The 16,001-nt window shown below is 46.8% G+C and overlaps 1 protein-coding gene and 1 long non-coding RNA gene across 3 annotated transcripts in view; one reads left to right on the top strand and one right to left on the bottom strand.

Annotated features, from left to right (window-relative positions):
• The window catches only part of JADE2 (jade family PHD finger 2), a 135,569-nt gene that overhangs the window by 24,657 nt on the left and 94,911 nt on the right, over positions 1-16,001 (top strand). The gene's annotated exons all lie outside the window — the stretch shown is intronic.
• The window catches only part of LOC121010710 (uncharacterized), a 51,031-nt gene continuing 41,514 nt past the window's right edge, over positions 6,485-16,001 (bottom strand). For both annotated transcript variants that reach the window (XR_005781339.1, XR_005781338.1), the window contains one exon: positions 6,485-6,642. This is a non-coding gene — a long non-coding RNA (uncharacterized LOC121010710). The remainder of the gene's footprint in view (positions 6,643-16,001) is intronic.

Here is a 16,001-nt window from a genome sequence, read left to right on the forward strand (position 1 = left end):
TTATTTATTTAGTGATCTGTATATCCAATGTGGGGTTCGAACTCAATGACCCTGAGATCAAGAGTCTCATGCTTTTCTGACTCAGGCAGCCAGACACCCCATTAACAAGTTTTCTTATCTTAAAAATGGGAGACAATGCTCCTTTCTGGCTTGCCTCCCAGGGCTGCTATAAGGTTCCTGTGAGAGGCATGGGTATGAGCCTACTGCCAAGGCCAGTCATGTGGTGGGAACTGAGCCCACAGCTCTGGCAGGATGGGAGAGTTTGGTCCCTCTGTGTAAAGTGCTTTGGGAGAAGAGGTTTTGTGCAAATGGGCAGTCATGATTAATTGATGGGGAGGCTCTTAGGCAAAGGATCAGATTTCATAAATAAATATATATATATATGTATGTGCACACACACACACACACACAGACACACACACACACACACACACACCTTGGCCATCCTGAAAAAGAATGTTCATTCATGGTAAGGCAAGCATATCTAAATGAAGATTTTCCATACCTTCAACAGGTACCTTCTCACAATCTTCATTCATTCACTGAGCACCTATTGTGTATTGAGCACCTACTGTGCTCTGATAAGCACTACTGATAAGCACTGTCCCAGGCACTGACATACCAAGATAAAGAGTTAGTTCCTCCCTTTATGGTCCTGGGAGGCCAACATACAAAAAGATTTACCAAGGAGAGTAATAAGCACATACAGAGGATATTCTAATAGTACCAAGGAGGGGCACCCACCCAAAACCCCAGTGGCTTCAGGGACCCTCAGAGCATGTACAGAGTAAAGTCAGGCATTGCTGGGATGCCAAGGGAGGTGAGAGGCTGGCTGAAGTGAGCAGTGGGGCCAGTCACGTGGGGACTTGGGGGCCTCAGAGGAAATTCTGTGCTTGAGAAAGTGAGTGTTATGGTCAGATTTGTATTGTAGAACAGTCCCTCTGGCTGCCCACAGAGCACACGTTGGAGGGGAACATTCTAGAGGCATAAGACCTATTAAGAGATGATTACAGGCATCCAAACAAGAAGCAATGACCTGAGAAAAGGAGTGCAGGGAACTGACTCAAGAAATGTTTGGGCCAGCATTTAACTAGAGAAAAGAGACAGCAATGACCTTCAGGTGTGGTTAGGGTGGTGCCGTGATAGGAGAAAGAAACCACAGGAGAAGTAGGTCTGGGTGGGGGTAGGGGGCTGAGCGATGAGGATTCAATTTGAGACATGGTGAGTATGAAAGACCTGTGCACATCCAGGTGGGAGCGTCCAGGAGGAAGATGGATACACAGGTCTGAAGCCTAGGAAGCAGTTTGGGCTGGGAAGCTAGGGTGACTGCAAGCACAGAGAGGCTTCTGAGACTGTGGCGGGGAGGAGAGAGCAAGACAAGTGGAGGGGGCACCATGTCCTTTGGCCCTAAAATGCTCTCCTGCTGAGAATGAGGGTGGGAGGAGGGGATAAGGGCAAAGAGGAGGTGTTTGGAACCCTTGTTATGGGAAATAGGAGAGAATCTGACCCAGACCTGGCAATACATCACTGTACTGCCTTTGGAGGTGATGAATCTGCTTTGACACTGATGTGTCGCCCTCAAGGTTTTCTCCAGGATCTAAAAGCCAAGAAGTCAGGCTGGCCTATAGTACCTGGGCTGCAGTCTTGCTGAGGTTGTGGCAGAAGGAAATAAGAGGTGTGGAGCAGAGGGGTGCCTGAGTGGCTCACAGACTCAGGTCATGATCTCACGGTTTGTGAGTTTGAGTCCCACATTGGGCTCTGTGCTGACAGCTCAGATTCTGTGTCTCCCTCTCTCTCTGCCTCTTCCCTGCTCATTTTCTCTCTCTCTCTCTCTCTTTCTCTTTCTCTCTCCCTCAAAAATAAATAAACATTAAAAAAAGAAGTGTGGAGCAGAGGCAGCTAACTGTTCACCAAACACAGTCATCCTCTGCCCTTCTATAGAATAAAGTTGAGGATAGGAAAAAGTCAGCACAGACTACATTTCCCAACACACACCCTTCGGCTCACATCCGTTGCATCTGAGAGGAGTCAAGTGACTTGTTCTTGGCAATAGAATGTTGATCAGGGATGACATGTGTCATTTCCAGCCCAAGATAGTTAAGCAGCAGATAGGCCTTCTCCACCCTGCCTTTCTCCTTCCTCCATGTTGAGATCCTCTTGGAAACCACATGTTGGAGAGAGCAGAACCACAGGGGGGAGGTTCCTTGTCCCTGACTTATCACTTACAGGAGAGACGCTACTGATCAGAAATACCCATTTGGGTTTTATGTGAGCAAGAAATTCACTACATTGTCTGAGGAAATACACGTTTTGGGATTTGTTTGTTATATCATTTAGCATTACCCTAATTAATATAGGGCTTAAGAAAATTTTTGGTTGTTCAGATGGCTATGATGGGACCAGGATGGGGAAATAATTGAGGCCTCTAAGGGTACAGAAGGTTTTTTGTTAAAGTCCAAGAGCGGGAGTAGAGAGAGTCCTGGAAAAATCTAACAAGTAGGAGGTCAAGTCCTCTAGAATTCAGGAGGCTAAGATTTCAGAGGGAATCCATCCCACTGTGTGGCAAGAGCCAAGTGGGAGAAGGTGAAGAACGTTAAGCAGATCCAGGAATTGTGATGCTGGGGGTCAGGAATTGTGATGGCTGGTTGGTCCACTTGAATGTCATAGTCTGTTATAAAGCAGGATGTGGGGTAGAGAGGAAGCCTCTACCCCAGAGGGCTGGCCATTGTCTTACAACCAGAGCACCAGGAAGGAGTGCTTTCTTAAAAAGAAAAGACTAGCAGGACTGCCATCATTCTGTCCAGTCAGCTGCCACAGCTGACTGGACCTGAGCAGGGCATCTCATCACTGCTTAGGAATTGCTCAGTAGGCTACATGAGATGCACACCTGAAAGCTGGACCATGAACAGAACGTCTATAAATGCTGGGGTAGGCTCACACCATCTAGAATCAGCCCAACTTATAGCAAGAGTGTTATCTTCAGTTGGTAGAGAATCTTGGCACTCTCCAAAGCGCTTATTTATAAATCTTTTTCAACCTCATGGACATCCAGGGATACCCATATGAAGACAGTGTCACTCTGTGCCAAGTATGGTCACCAAAATATTAAGTGAGATCTCTCAGGAGGGTATAGAGCCAGGATCTCCTAATCCCTGTCCTGTGGTTCTCATTATAAAATTCCTTTTAGAGGCATTTTTACACATTAACTGCCCTTCATCTTAGGAAGATTTAGGCCTCAACATACCGTTGGCACATGCATGGCTGAAATGGTCTCCAACGGCACATCCAGATAGCAATTCCCAGAAGAGTTTCTAAATGAGTGGTGCCAAAACAGGAGTAGTATAGGAATGACAGAAAACTCAAAATAGTAGAAAGTAAGAGTAGTTTATGTCTCTTTAAAAAAAAAGTCTTCAGGGGCGCCTGGGTGGCGCAGTCGGTTAAGCGTCCGACTTCAGCCAGGTCACGATCTCGCGGTCCGTGAGTTCGAGCCCCGCGTCGGGCTCTGGGCTGATGGCTCAGAGCCTGGAGCCTGTTTCCGATCCTGTGTCTCCCTCTCTCTCTGCCCCTCCCCCGTTCATGCTCTGTCTCTCTCTGTCCCAAAAATAAATAAACGTTGAAAAAAAAATTAAAAAAAAAAAGTCTTCAGTAGATCAAGGGTCAAGGTTGCTTGCTACAGCCCTCCACAATTTCAGAGGCCAAGCCTCCTTCCCTTTTATGGCTCTTCTATTGCTCTGTGACAAATCACTTCAAAACTCAGTGGCTTAAAACAACAATAAACATTTACTGTCTCCCACTTTCTGTGACATATCAGGAATTCACAAGTGACCTAGCTGCATGGTTCTGGCTGGAGCTGTTTCATGAGATTGCAGTCAGGATGTCAGACAGAGCTGTGGTCATTTGAAGGCTTGACTGAGACTGCAGCACTCCTGGCAAGTTGGTTCTGGCTGTTGACAATAAGCCTTAGTTTCTTACCACCTGTCATCCTCCATAGGGTTGCTTGAGTGTACTTACAACATGGCAGCCAGCTTCTACACACCTAGAGCAAGTGATTCAAAAAGAAATAAGACAGAAGCTGCAATGTCTTTTACGATGTAGTTTCAGAAGCCACACCATCATTTCTGCAACATCCTATTGATTACACAGGTAGCACTATTTTAATATGGGAGGGAAGTAAATAAGGACATGAATACCAGAAGCTGAGAATCATTGGAGGCCATCTTGGAAGTAAGTTTACCACATCTGCCATCCTCAAAGTGTGGCTTCACCCTCATGTTCCCAGATGGCTGCTCTAACTCCAGCTATCACATCACCAAAGGTGCTTTTTAACTAGCACAAAGAAGGGAGAAAGGAAGAAGGCATGCCTTTTCCCTTTAAGGATACTTTCCAGAGGTTGTATACACCATCATACTTATATCTCATTGATCAAAAATTAATCACATAGCTGGAAAGGAGGCCAGGAATTTTAGTACCTATGTATGTATTTATTTGTTAAGTAGGCTCTGTACTCAGCGTGGGACTAGAACTCATTACCCCAAGATCAAGAGTCGCATGCTCTACCAACTGAGCCGGTCAGGTGCCCCGAGTATTTATTTTTGATGGTCATGTACTCAGATATTGGGGGCAAGTTGGTAGTCTCTGCCACATTAGCAATGTTCCCACATTTATTTCAAAGGATAGGGGGAGGGGAGGGGACCATAGAGACCATCACTATTTTGGGTTACTGCCTGACTAAGGACTTATGACCCATCTTGTCTGCTTGGCTGGGAAATAAGTGTGTGTGTGTGTGTGTGTGTGTGTGTGTGTGTGTGTGTGTGTGTGTTTCAGCCATGGGGGAAGAGTGCAGATTAGTGCTTTACCCTGTAATTAGTGAATCTCAGTGTAAAGAGAAAATAGTCCTTAGAAGAGCTCAGGAGACAAATGAGTGTTAAAAACAGACCTAGTGCTAGAAGCCCAGCCAAGGATCGTCCCAAGAATGAAGATGATCCAGAAAATGAGAAAATGAGAAGATCATCACAGGAGGCATCGTGAGGGCAGCCACATTCTGTACTCAGACCTGTAGGTTTAAATAAATTCTAGGCAGCTCAATTTACTGATCCAAATGCAGAAGCACAGATGGGCCACTCTACCAGCTGTGTTTTTAAAAGATCATATGATTCCTGATCAATGAACCGAAGAGACCAAATGCAGACGTGTTTAAAGCTGAGCTGCAGATTTGCCCAGAGATCTCTTAGACACCAGAGCCAGGACTTGAGCAATCAGCTGGGTGCTGACTCAAGCTGGGGTGAGGGGGTAGGGAGGGTGGTGTTGGGCATCAGAGCCTAGCTTAGCAGAAGATGAGCCATCAGCCAGCCAGCAAATTCTAAGGCCTAAGAGGTCCACAGAAAAGCTGCCCTGGTAGAAGTAGGGCAAGGCACTGACTTGGCCAAATGGCCAGGGACAGGGGGCACTGTCGTTCTAGAGGAATGCAAAGTCTGAAGCAAGAAGCCTGGGGCTGAAGCACCCAAGAGGACAACTAGTACTGCTAAGGCCCTTCTGACGGGGGCTGGATTTCTCCTTGCTACACAGATTGCCTGGGCAGCAGATCCTTATCGTGAGGGTGAAAGAGGTAGACTGAGGACTCAGAAGTACTTGTTTCATGGAGGGTGGCTAAGGGTTTCCTACCTGCCTGGCTAGTCTCACATACTCTGCCCATGGCCCAAGCTGAATGACATACTGGGTCCTGAGTGCCCACCTGGCCATCTCCAGGTGACGTTGGCAGGACACCCACCCAGGCAGCATACTTGGGCTCTGTATTGCATCTGGGCTGTCAATCATAACTGTATTGCTGTTATAAAAGAGTCCATTTCCAGAGCAGTGGGGGGATCACCAAAGTTCCCAGCCTTCCCCACTCTGCTTTCGCCTGAGTCCCAAGCTCACCAAGAACTTGGGGGACCACTACAGCCTCCTAATTTGAGGACCATTTCAAGAGACATAACCTCCAGGAATGGCCAACATCGGGCTCCAACCTTAGGCAGAGCGGGAGGTCCCTGGGGACTAAGGGTGGGCTGGCAAGAGGGCTAAACCGTCTTGAAGTGAACTTGAAATGGCTTGGGAAATCTGGGACTGTTCTTCATGGTTCTGTCGCACCAGTGATCACTGAGCACCTGCTCAATGGAGCAGACATTAGGCTACCCCCTGGGGACACAGAGCAGAGGAAGGTTCATATGACATCACTCCAGACACATAAATAAAGCAAAATAGCAGAGGGCGCAATGTGCAGTGATGGGTACAAGTACAAGATACAGAAATAATGGTGGAGGGGAGTGTGCTAGTAGAGCAGTAAAGAAAAGCTTCACAGAAGAGGTGATACTTGCAAGAAAAAAACAGGAGTTTCTCAGCTGATAGTGGGGCCAGGTGAGGAAAAGCATCCAGATAGAGGGAATAGCAGACCCCAGAGCTCTGAGCTGTGAAACTGCCTGGAGCAGAGGAAGAGAATTTCCTTGCCTGATGTGTTTATAGTACTCTGAAGTTTCTGGGCCCTTTCAGGATGCAGTGGGGACTTGATCTCTTCCACTAAGCCGCTCAAAGGAGTCAGAGACAGGAGAAGATGCTTCTTCCCTTCAGAGTTTGTTGGGTTTTCTTTCATCTTTGAGTCCTCAGTACCTGGTCATGATAGTGGAGGTACCATAATTAAGGAGGAAGCTTTTCTGATCTTGGAGAACCTGTCCAAAACCCAGTCCTTCTGCATGTTAGGTCTCCAAGTAACTTTGGATGGCCCCTTAGGCATGGCTGTCCCCAGTAGCTTCTGATGGGGCAGGAGGCAGGACTGGGAGGTGCACTGGGCTTTCCTCGTTGGTGTCAGACCCAGTCTCTCAAAGTGTCTGGGTCTCTCTGGGATCCTTTGGAACCCCCAGCATTGCTAAATCACCCATCCTGCCTCTTGCAATTGGCTCTGGACTATGGGAAGCATCATCTGGCTCATGCTGGCACATCCTCACCACTTATTTTGTGGTGTACAAGCTAGCTTTTCCTCCAGGACCCAGGAAAATGTGATATGCAGATAAATCACCAGGTGACCCAAAACCAAATAGCTAGTCTGAAGTTGTTCTATGAAGACAGAAAGAACTGGATGCCCCAAGAGGTTCAGTGGGCACCACCCCCTCTCTGGGTCAAGGTGGGAAAGTGTAACTGAAACACACCCGTGCTAAGATGTTAGCTACCCTGTCTCCAGCTCCAGGTGGACCAGGAACCTGAGGCACAGAACTACCACTGCCTAGTGAGGCTTTGTAATTCTCCATACAGGTAGAGGGTGGGCCATGCCCTCAGTATAAAGGTCCAGACCAGACCAGCTCATTCATTCCCCTGATTATTGCTTTTCTCACTGGGATGCACAAATAGGCTCCTGGCAACCCTGGCCTTTCTCTCACCTTTGCCAGCTCCAACGTCAAGACCTAGCTCAGATCATATCCTTCTGGCTCAAAAACACCTTAGTTACATAAACTCCTTGGTCTGGCGTTCAAGGCCTTACCCACTACAGTACTAACTTGCTCCTCACCCTGGATCTTGCCTTTTTCTGGTCCAGATGCCCCCTTGTTGCTGCTGACCTCCTGACCAGGCCCAGCTCCAGTGCCGTGCCACCTATCAAGTGTTCCTTTTTACCCTCTGCCCTCTGAACCCATGGCCTAAGGGATGGAGCTTTCTACTAGATTTGCATCTTTAATTACAGGAGTGATACATGCTTGTAAAAACATTCCCACATTACAGACGCATACGTGTTAAAATGAGTGTGTCATCCCAACTCTCCTTTCCCTAGAACTGGCCCCAGTTAACAGTCAGGCAGGCCCTCAGGTACCCATTTTACCCAACAGGAGAGGGGCCTTTGGAGGCCTTCCACAACCGCTTGACATGATGGTGGCAGGTGGGGGCAGAAATGAGTGTAAATGAGGGAAGGTTTCAGAGGTGGTGATTTTGGTTGACTTTGATTTTTTTAATGTTTATTTTCAAGAGCAAGAGAGACAGAGCATGAGTAGGGGGAGGGGGGCAGAGAGAGAGGGAGACACAGAATCCGAAGCAGGCTCCAAGCTCTGAACTGTCAGCACAGACCCCAAGGCGGGGCTCAAACTCATGGAATGTGATATAACCTAAGCCGAAGTCAGACGCTTAACCGACTGAGCCACCAGCGCCCCAGGTTGACTTTGAAAGAAAATTTTCAAGGTCAGTCTGTGAGACCCCTTGATTTCTTTCAAAGAACAGTGCCCCAGAGAAGCATTTCCTGTTCATATGGGAATATCCATTCTATTCTAAGAACCAGAAACTTAAGTTCAAAAGGCAACCAGGCCTCTGTAAAATCCTCATGGCCTAGCACTACTTCTACTACAAGCCCGGGCAGAGCTGAACTGGAAATCTGGCTGTGGTTGTATAATTGCCTAGGTGTGCAAACCCTAGAGCTTTGTCCAGTGGCCAAGGGGAATCAATGAAAAAGTTTGCAGAAGAAGAGTAACATTTTAGACACAGACCATGAGCAGGAGGTGATAAGTTTGGAAGAAGTGAATCCCTTTGAGTGAACAATAATGGTGGTTTGGACTTGGGCAGACACAGTGGAATATGAGAAGAGGGAGAATTCAACACAGCAGAGGCAGGAAGGGGCACAGTAAGGGGCAGGAAGCAAACTCCAGCTCAGGTGTTGTGGATATGGGTTCCAGATTGACAGTTGCATTTAGCAAACAGTTGTTAACTGGATTGGACTGAGAGTGTGAGGACCTAGGTGTCCCTACAATCTTTCATAGATAAAGAATCAAAGGCAATAAATACTCCCAGTCTGGCCTTCTAGATGCTTAGAGAGGACTAGTCAATCAGTGCAGACCTGACTGGTCACCCAGATCTTGATTCAAGCATGTCAGGTACACACAGAGGCTGCTAGACACCATAATCTTGAAGCAGATGTTCCAGGTACACAGCTGACCACTTCCAGCCAACCCACTCCTCACCTGACCTACAAACCCAATATCCCCAGTCAATCAGCAACACTCAGAAACTTTGCTTTTTGAAAACAGAAAACAGATAATTCATTATTCCATTTCTTCTCCCTCCCCAACCCTGAGCCTTAGATTCTCTGCTGGAATAGTTTCTCTGTTTGGTGGTAAAACTTTTCCACTCAGCCCTCAATCTTTAGCCTCTTATCCTATCTCAAGCCAGAGGCTCCCACCAGCTCCCACAAAGTTGAATATACCCTATATGTTCTTTGCACAATTCTGACATTCTTCACTCTTTGAGCTCTTTCGTCTTTGAGCTCTCGTGGGTACCTGGGAGTGCAATGAATGGCCCAACAGGAGCCAGGGGTGTTGTGTGAGGCCAGGAAGCTTGCAGGGTTGGGGGCATTGGGCTGGGGTTTGGGGGAAAGAATATAGGTAGGAATTCCAAAGCCTCAGTTCTGGTCTCTAACTCCTCAGGTATCCTTTCTTCTCTGGGCCTGTCCCTTCTCCAGCCCCCAGGCCTTTGCACAATGCTTCTCTTTCTGCCTGGAATACTCTTCTTTGTTTGGCTCATCCTGCTGGTCTCTGCTGTCTCAGGGAAACCTCAATGACTTCTTGGTTCAGATCAGATTCTGCACTTAAATATTCCCATAGGCCCATGTTCCATTACGTCTTTCCCTTCATTAGGGTTTTGTTGTTGTTGTTGTTTGTTTTTTGCTACCATCTGTCTCCCCACAAGACTTTGCCTTCCATGGGAGAGAGGTTCTGTCTTGTCTGACTCACTGCTGTATCCCTAGCCTATAGCTAGGGACCTGTCCAGGAGTAAGCACTGAATGAATGAATGAATGAATGAATGAATGAATGAATGAACCAAAAGACGGACAGATGGCTAGATTTCACCTGGTAAAACAGAAAGCCTCAATTGGATAGGATTGTCTCCAGTACTGATATAATTTTCTAGGCCTTTACTGTTTCATCTCTGAAATAGGAAGAATGTTCCCTCCTTGCTGCTTCACTTATATATCTAAAGTGACCCCAATCAGTCTCATAAAACTTGAAATGCTTTAAAAACAACTTGGGTAGAGGCTCCCGTTTGGCTCAAGAACCTTATTGTGACACCCAATCACATTTATGTGACACTTGAAATAGAAATTCAGGCTGTGGGGCACCTGGGTGTCTCAGTTGGTTGAGCATCCGACTTCGGCTCAGGTCATGATCTCACAGTCCGTGAGTTCGAGCCCTGTGTTGGGCCCTGTGCTGACAGCTCGGAGCCTGGAGCCTGCTTCTGATTCTGTGTCTCCCTCTCTCTCTGCCCCTATCCCGCTAATGCTGTGTCTCTCTCACTCTCAGAAATGAATAAATGTTAAAAAAAAAATAAAAAAAGAAAAAGAAATTCAGGCTGTGCCTGAAATCCCAGTCCTCACTGTCAGAGCTGGACTTAGATGGCATCTTCCAGGGCAGGATGAGTTTCTAGAAGCCCCAGCCACACCTCCTAGAGTTAGGACAATAAAGACTCTTCTGTGTCCCCACAGCCAGACAGGTAAGATAGGTGAATGTCACAGCTCAGAACTGGGAATTGTGCCCCATGAAGAGACCAGAGTGCTCTGCTTGTTTGTCCATCTGTCTGTCTTCAGTATGGACTGAGTGCAGGAGCTTTTCTGAGGCAGAGCCAGAGGTCTGGCATAGGGCCCAATGAGTCATCCCTCAAGAGTCTAGGCTACACAAGAAGGCTGCCTGTGCCCTCCTTTGCTTTTGCTGCTACAGGTGGACCTCCCTTACTGGGGTCTGGGTCTGCCTGTACCTTGTACCAGGATAAGGAGAGACCATCTCTATAATCTTCACCAAGGACTTCTGTCCAGCCATCCTCTCCCAAAGGGCCAGGAACTGCTCATTCCTATCACCCCTACCCCAGTCTTGAGAAGCATACCCCTCCCAGAAGGGATAGTTTGCTGGACTAAAAGCATGACCTGTCCAAGGGCTGAAGTGAGACAGAGTCCCAGCCACATAAAAAATAGCACTACTGCTCTTAGAAGCCACGATAGGGAATACCAGTTCCCAGCAAACCAACAAGGACATCAAAAGCCTGAGAAAACTCAATGAGGGAAAGGAGGATGTTTTTGATTCTGGAAGAGACTTTTCATTGGCTTAGGAATGCAATGCCCATTACACAGATAGGTGAGCTCCTTCCCATAGAGACCAGTCTTTGATGGAACCCTGGGAAGAGCCAAAGTATTCACTATTCTAAAGAAGGGTAGCCTCTTGACCTTACTCTTTGATGTGCCAATCTGTGCCTTCCCCTTCTGCTCAGATTTCTATTGATTCTCACTGTGCTTGCTGGTTCCTGGTTACTTTAGGACACCCTAGCTCGCCCAGGCCCTCCTTAAAGTTCCAAGGGTCCATAAATCACTATCAAAATTACAACAGTGTCTTTTGTTGTTGTTTTTTTGTTTCCTGGTTTTTTTTGTTTTGTTTTTAGATAGAGAAAAAAAACCCATCCTGAAATTCAAATGGAATTTCTCAGGGGCACCTGGCTGGTTCAGTTGGTGGAGCATGGGGCTCTTTATCTTGGAGCTATGAGTTTGAGCCCCACATTGGGTGTAGAGATTACTTAAAACAAACAAACAAAAAAACACAAATCAAATGGGATCTTACAGAATCTCGAATAACCAAAACAATGTTTAAAAAGAAAAAAGTTAGAGGTCTCATATCTCCTGAATACAAAACTTCAGTAATCAAATCTACAGTAATCAAAACAGTGTGGTACTGGCATAAAGACAGACAGACAGACAGACAGACAGACAAAGCAGAATGAAGTGCGCAGAAATAAATCCTCACATATATGGTCCAACACTCTTAGACAAGGGTGCCAAGACCATCCACTGAGGAAAGGACAGTCTTTTCAACAAGTGGTACTGGGAAAACTGGGTATCTGCGCACAAAGGATGAAGATGGGTCCTCACCTCACACCATCAACAAATATTAAGACAAAATGGATCAAAGACTTAAACATGAGAGCTAAACTATGAAACTTGTAGAAGAAAAAATAAAAGAAAATCTTCATGACATTGGATTTGGCAGTGATTAATTGAATATGACACCAAAAGCCCAGGCAACAAAAGCAAAATAGATGAATTGGCTTTATCAAAATGAAAAACTTTTGTACATTAAAGGACACTACCAACAGTGAAAAGGAACCCTATGGAATGGGAGAAATATTTGCAAATCGTATACCTGATAAAGAGCTAATGTGCAGAATATCTAAATAACCCCTACAACTCAACAACAAAAGAAACCCAAATAGCCAGATTTCAAAGTGGGCAAAGAACTTGAATAGACATTTCTTCAAAGAAAATATACAGATGGCCAATAAACACATAAAAAGGTGCTCGACATCACTAATTATTAAGAATATCAAAATCAAAATCCCTATGAGATGCCACATCATATTCATTTGGATGACTATCATTAAAAAAAAAAACTACACAGAAAATAACACGTTTTGGCAAGGATGTGGAGAAACTGGAAGCCCTTGTGCATTGCCAATGAGCATGTAAAATGGCGTCACTGCTGTGGAAAACAACACCTCAACAAATTAAATACAGAATTACCATATGATCCAGCAAATCCACTTATGGATATGTGCCTAAATGAACTGAAAGCAGGGACTTGAACAGATGTTTGTACCCTCAAGGGCATAGCACCATTATTCACAATAGGCAAAAAGTAGTAACAATTCAAATGCTCATCAGTGGATGCATGGATAAGCAAAATGAGGTCTAGATTTACAATGGAATATTACTCAGTTTTAAAAAGGGAGGAAATTCTGGCACATGCTACAACAGGATGAACCTTGAAGACATTATGCTGAATGAAATAAGCTGGACACAAAAAGACAAATACTGCATGATTCCACTTGTATGAGGTACCTAGAGTAGTCAAATTCATAGAGACAGAAAGTAGAGTGGTGGTTGTGGACTGGGGGGAGGGGGGAATGGAGAATTATTAATCAGTTTGGAATGATGAAAAAGTTCTGGGGATGGATGGTGGTAATGGTTGCACAGTGATGAGGTTGTACTTAATACCCCTGAACATACATTTAAAAATAGTTAAAGTGGTACATTTTAGGTTAGGTGTATTTTATGATAATAAAAAAAGAAAAAGTTGCATGGGTATGAGGCACTTAAATTTGTAAGTATTCTCCTCTGGAAGCTTACTCTTGGGATCCTGGGAGATAGTGGGGAAGGTGATGAGGGGCAGAAGAAGGGGGCTATGTGGCCCCCATCCTCCATCACCAACCTCCCCTTATTTCTGCCTCCCTAACTCCTGCCCATCCTTCAAAGCCCAGCTCTGGTCCTCTCCCACTTCCTCTGAGATGGGACCTCCAGCCCTCACTGCTCCCCCTCAGAGCAAGTAGTGAGTGTCCACTCCCTCCTATACCAACAGTCCTGCTCTCCTTGTCCTGGGCTTTTTCCTCAGGGGACTGAAGCCTCTTGGGCCAAGGCTGTTTCTTTCCCTCCAAGGCTGGAGACCAACAGTAGTTACTCAGTGTCCTTGTCTGCACAATGGGACTCTTGATATCTACCTCTCATGGTTGTTGTGAGTGTCCAACAAGATAATAAATATAAAGCTCTTGAGCACAGTGAAGGGTCCATAGTAAGTGCTCAATATATTATTACTATTAGGAGTATTCTTCATACTGGCCTGGACTACTTCTCCTGTGCCTATCTACCAGTTATTCCTCATCCCTTGAACCCCAGTTCCATTCCTACTTCTACCACAAAACCTTCCTATCCACCTCAGGCCACACTGACTCCCTATGGAGCATCTTGGAATTTAAGGCAAATCTGACTTCATAGGATTTTCACAAAGATTAAATAACTTAATCCACATAAAATGCTTACAATAGTACTGGGCACATATAATGTGCTCAGTAACAGTGAGCAGTGATGATGATGATATCATTGATGATGGGTTGTGGTCATTTCACATGTCTGTTCTATTGTCTTGATTGTGGCTGTCACTCTTAAGTAGGTAGATTCCAGAGTAAAGAAAGATGACAGCAAGAGGTGATAGGTATTGGGGAGATGGATTCAGGTTCAGCAAGAATTCTCACAGCCTTGGAGCGGGTTGGCAGACCAGAAAGTCTTCCTGGTCTTAAAAGATGAGTAAGGGACAGTTTAAAGTCCAGGAAGATGGGAGAGTCATGGTGAAGCTAGGGGCATGCAGAATGAGGTCACTGTGTGGCTGAATGTTGAGTCAAGGTGGCAGGAGATGTCCTGGAGCCAGACTGGGCAGGACCTTTACCCAAGGGGATCATAGTCCCCTGGAGGGTTTGCAGCAGGAGAGAGACCCCTTTGACTTAAATTCTGAGTTCACTCTGGCTGTTGGGTGGAGAATGGACAGCAAGGGCATGGATAGGAGCAGGCAGACAGGGAGAGGTTGCTACAGGCATCTACAAGAGGGGTGGTGGTGGCTTGGCTTGAGTAGTAGCAGTGGAGGTGGAGGGCTAGGGACTGTTTCTGGAGATGTTTGGAAGGAAAAGATGCTGGGTTGGCCATGGGGCTGAAGGGCTCACTGCCCAGGGGGCTTGGGTGGATAGGTGGCTGGCATTGCCATTTCCTGAGATCTGACCAGTGGAAAAAACAAGTTGAAGGGACAAGGCTGGCATGTGGTTGTTGAGAGTTGAGTGATTAGTCTACCTTCTCACACCTCTGCTGGTTACACATCACAGCTCCTATATTCAGAAAGTTCTTTAAGTCTAGCCCAGACTTTCAGCTGCAACTTGAGCTCAGGCCATTTTCTACTGCCCTTGTTGAGTCTGCTTGGCACTGAGAGGCAGTGGGACTGAGGCATGGGCTGGGGGCCAAGGGCTTGGGTGGTGGACATGCCTGTTGCATGACCACCATCAAGCATGCCAGCCTCTGGTGCCTGTCAGACTCAGACCCAGGGAGCCTGTGCCAGGGTGCGTGGGATGGAGGACCTGGTCCAGAAACCTCCTGCCCCAAGTGCTTCAGGTCCACACATGCCCCTCATCCTGCCTCTGGAGCCTTCTCAGATCAGAAGCATCCCCCAGGGCCCTCAAGAAAGCCCTTCTTCGTGAATCCTTCAGAGGTAGGAGGTGGAGAGCAAAATCTCTGATCTTGATGCCAGGCACAAACTCCTAGAAATTACTCACCAGAGGGTAAGGTTTCAGAAACCTAGGCAAGGGACCCTGCCCCATGGTCTGATCAGAATGGCTGGTCAGCAGGGGCTGTGGCATTGGGGAGCTTTCATGGGTGGGGCCAGAGCCCTGCTCATGCATACCTCCTTCCAGAACTGGGCTGCCCTACACCTCATCTTACCAAACTGCAGGTGGGGGACTGGGGCACCATGTTGAGCACTCCTTGGTCCTGCCTTTCTAGCTGACCAGTTGGGACCCTCAAAGCTCCCAGACCTACTGAAGACTGACTTAACATGTATTTGGGGTCCTATCAGCAGCTTCCTCATCCCTGATCTCCATTTTGTCCTTCTGGAAGCATCCTGGAAGTCTGCTTCCCAACACCCTCAGGAAAAGTGTCCCAGTCTTGGCTTGTCATGAGTTCCCCATCCCCAGGAGCTAGAATTGCATAACCAGCTTGCTCAAGCTTCCTTCATCTTCCCCCCACCTGCCACTCAGCTCTCTTGGGCCTGGCTCACATCCATGTCTGGTGCAGTCACAAGTCTGTCAGGGGGTACAGAGATGAGTACCAGGAAGGGAATCAGGTCACCTGGGTTCCAGCTGGCTGGGACACAGCTGGGGACTTGTCCCAGCAGAGGTAGCATTTGGGAAGTCATTAAATCTGGAGGGGCAGGGTGAATTAATGAGGGTAGTAGCTCTCCCTCACTCCTGAGCAGAAGCTCATCTGGTGGAACCTTGAGAGGCAGGTTGCCAGGGGAATAGCCCTGTGACAATGTACTCTGTCCCCATGACAGAGCTTTTGCAGCTTGAGTGGTGAGGATACCTTCCTTATAGGAGTGGAGTCTCTAGGATCCTCAGCCCCAGGCCTGTCTCTTCCCTGAAGTTAGAGAGAA

This window comes from Herpailurus yagouaroundi, unplaced genomic scaffold (assembly GCF_014898765.1).
Source record: "Herpailurus yagouaroundi ecotype Mexico unplaced genomic scaffold, PumYag 192, whole genome shotgun sequence".
In the NCBI taxonomy this organism is placed as follows: domain Eukaryota; kingdom Metazoa; phylum Chordata; class Mammalia; order Carnivora; family Felidae; genus Herpailurus; species Herpailurus yagouaroundi.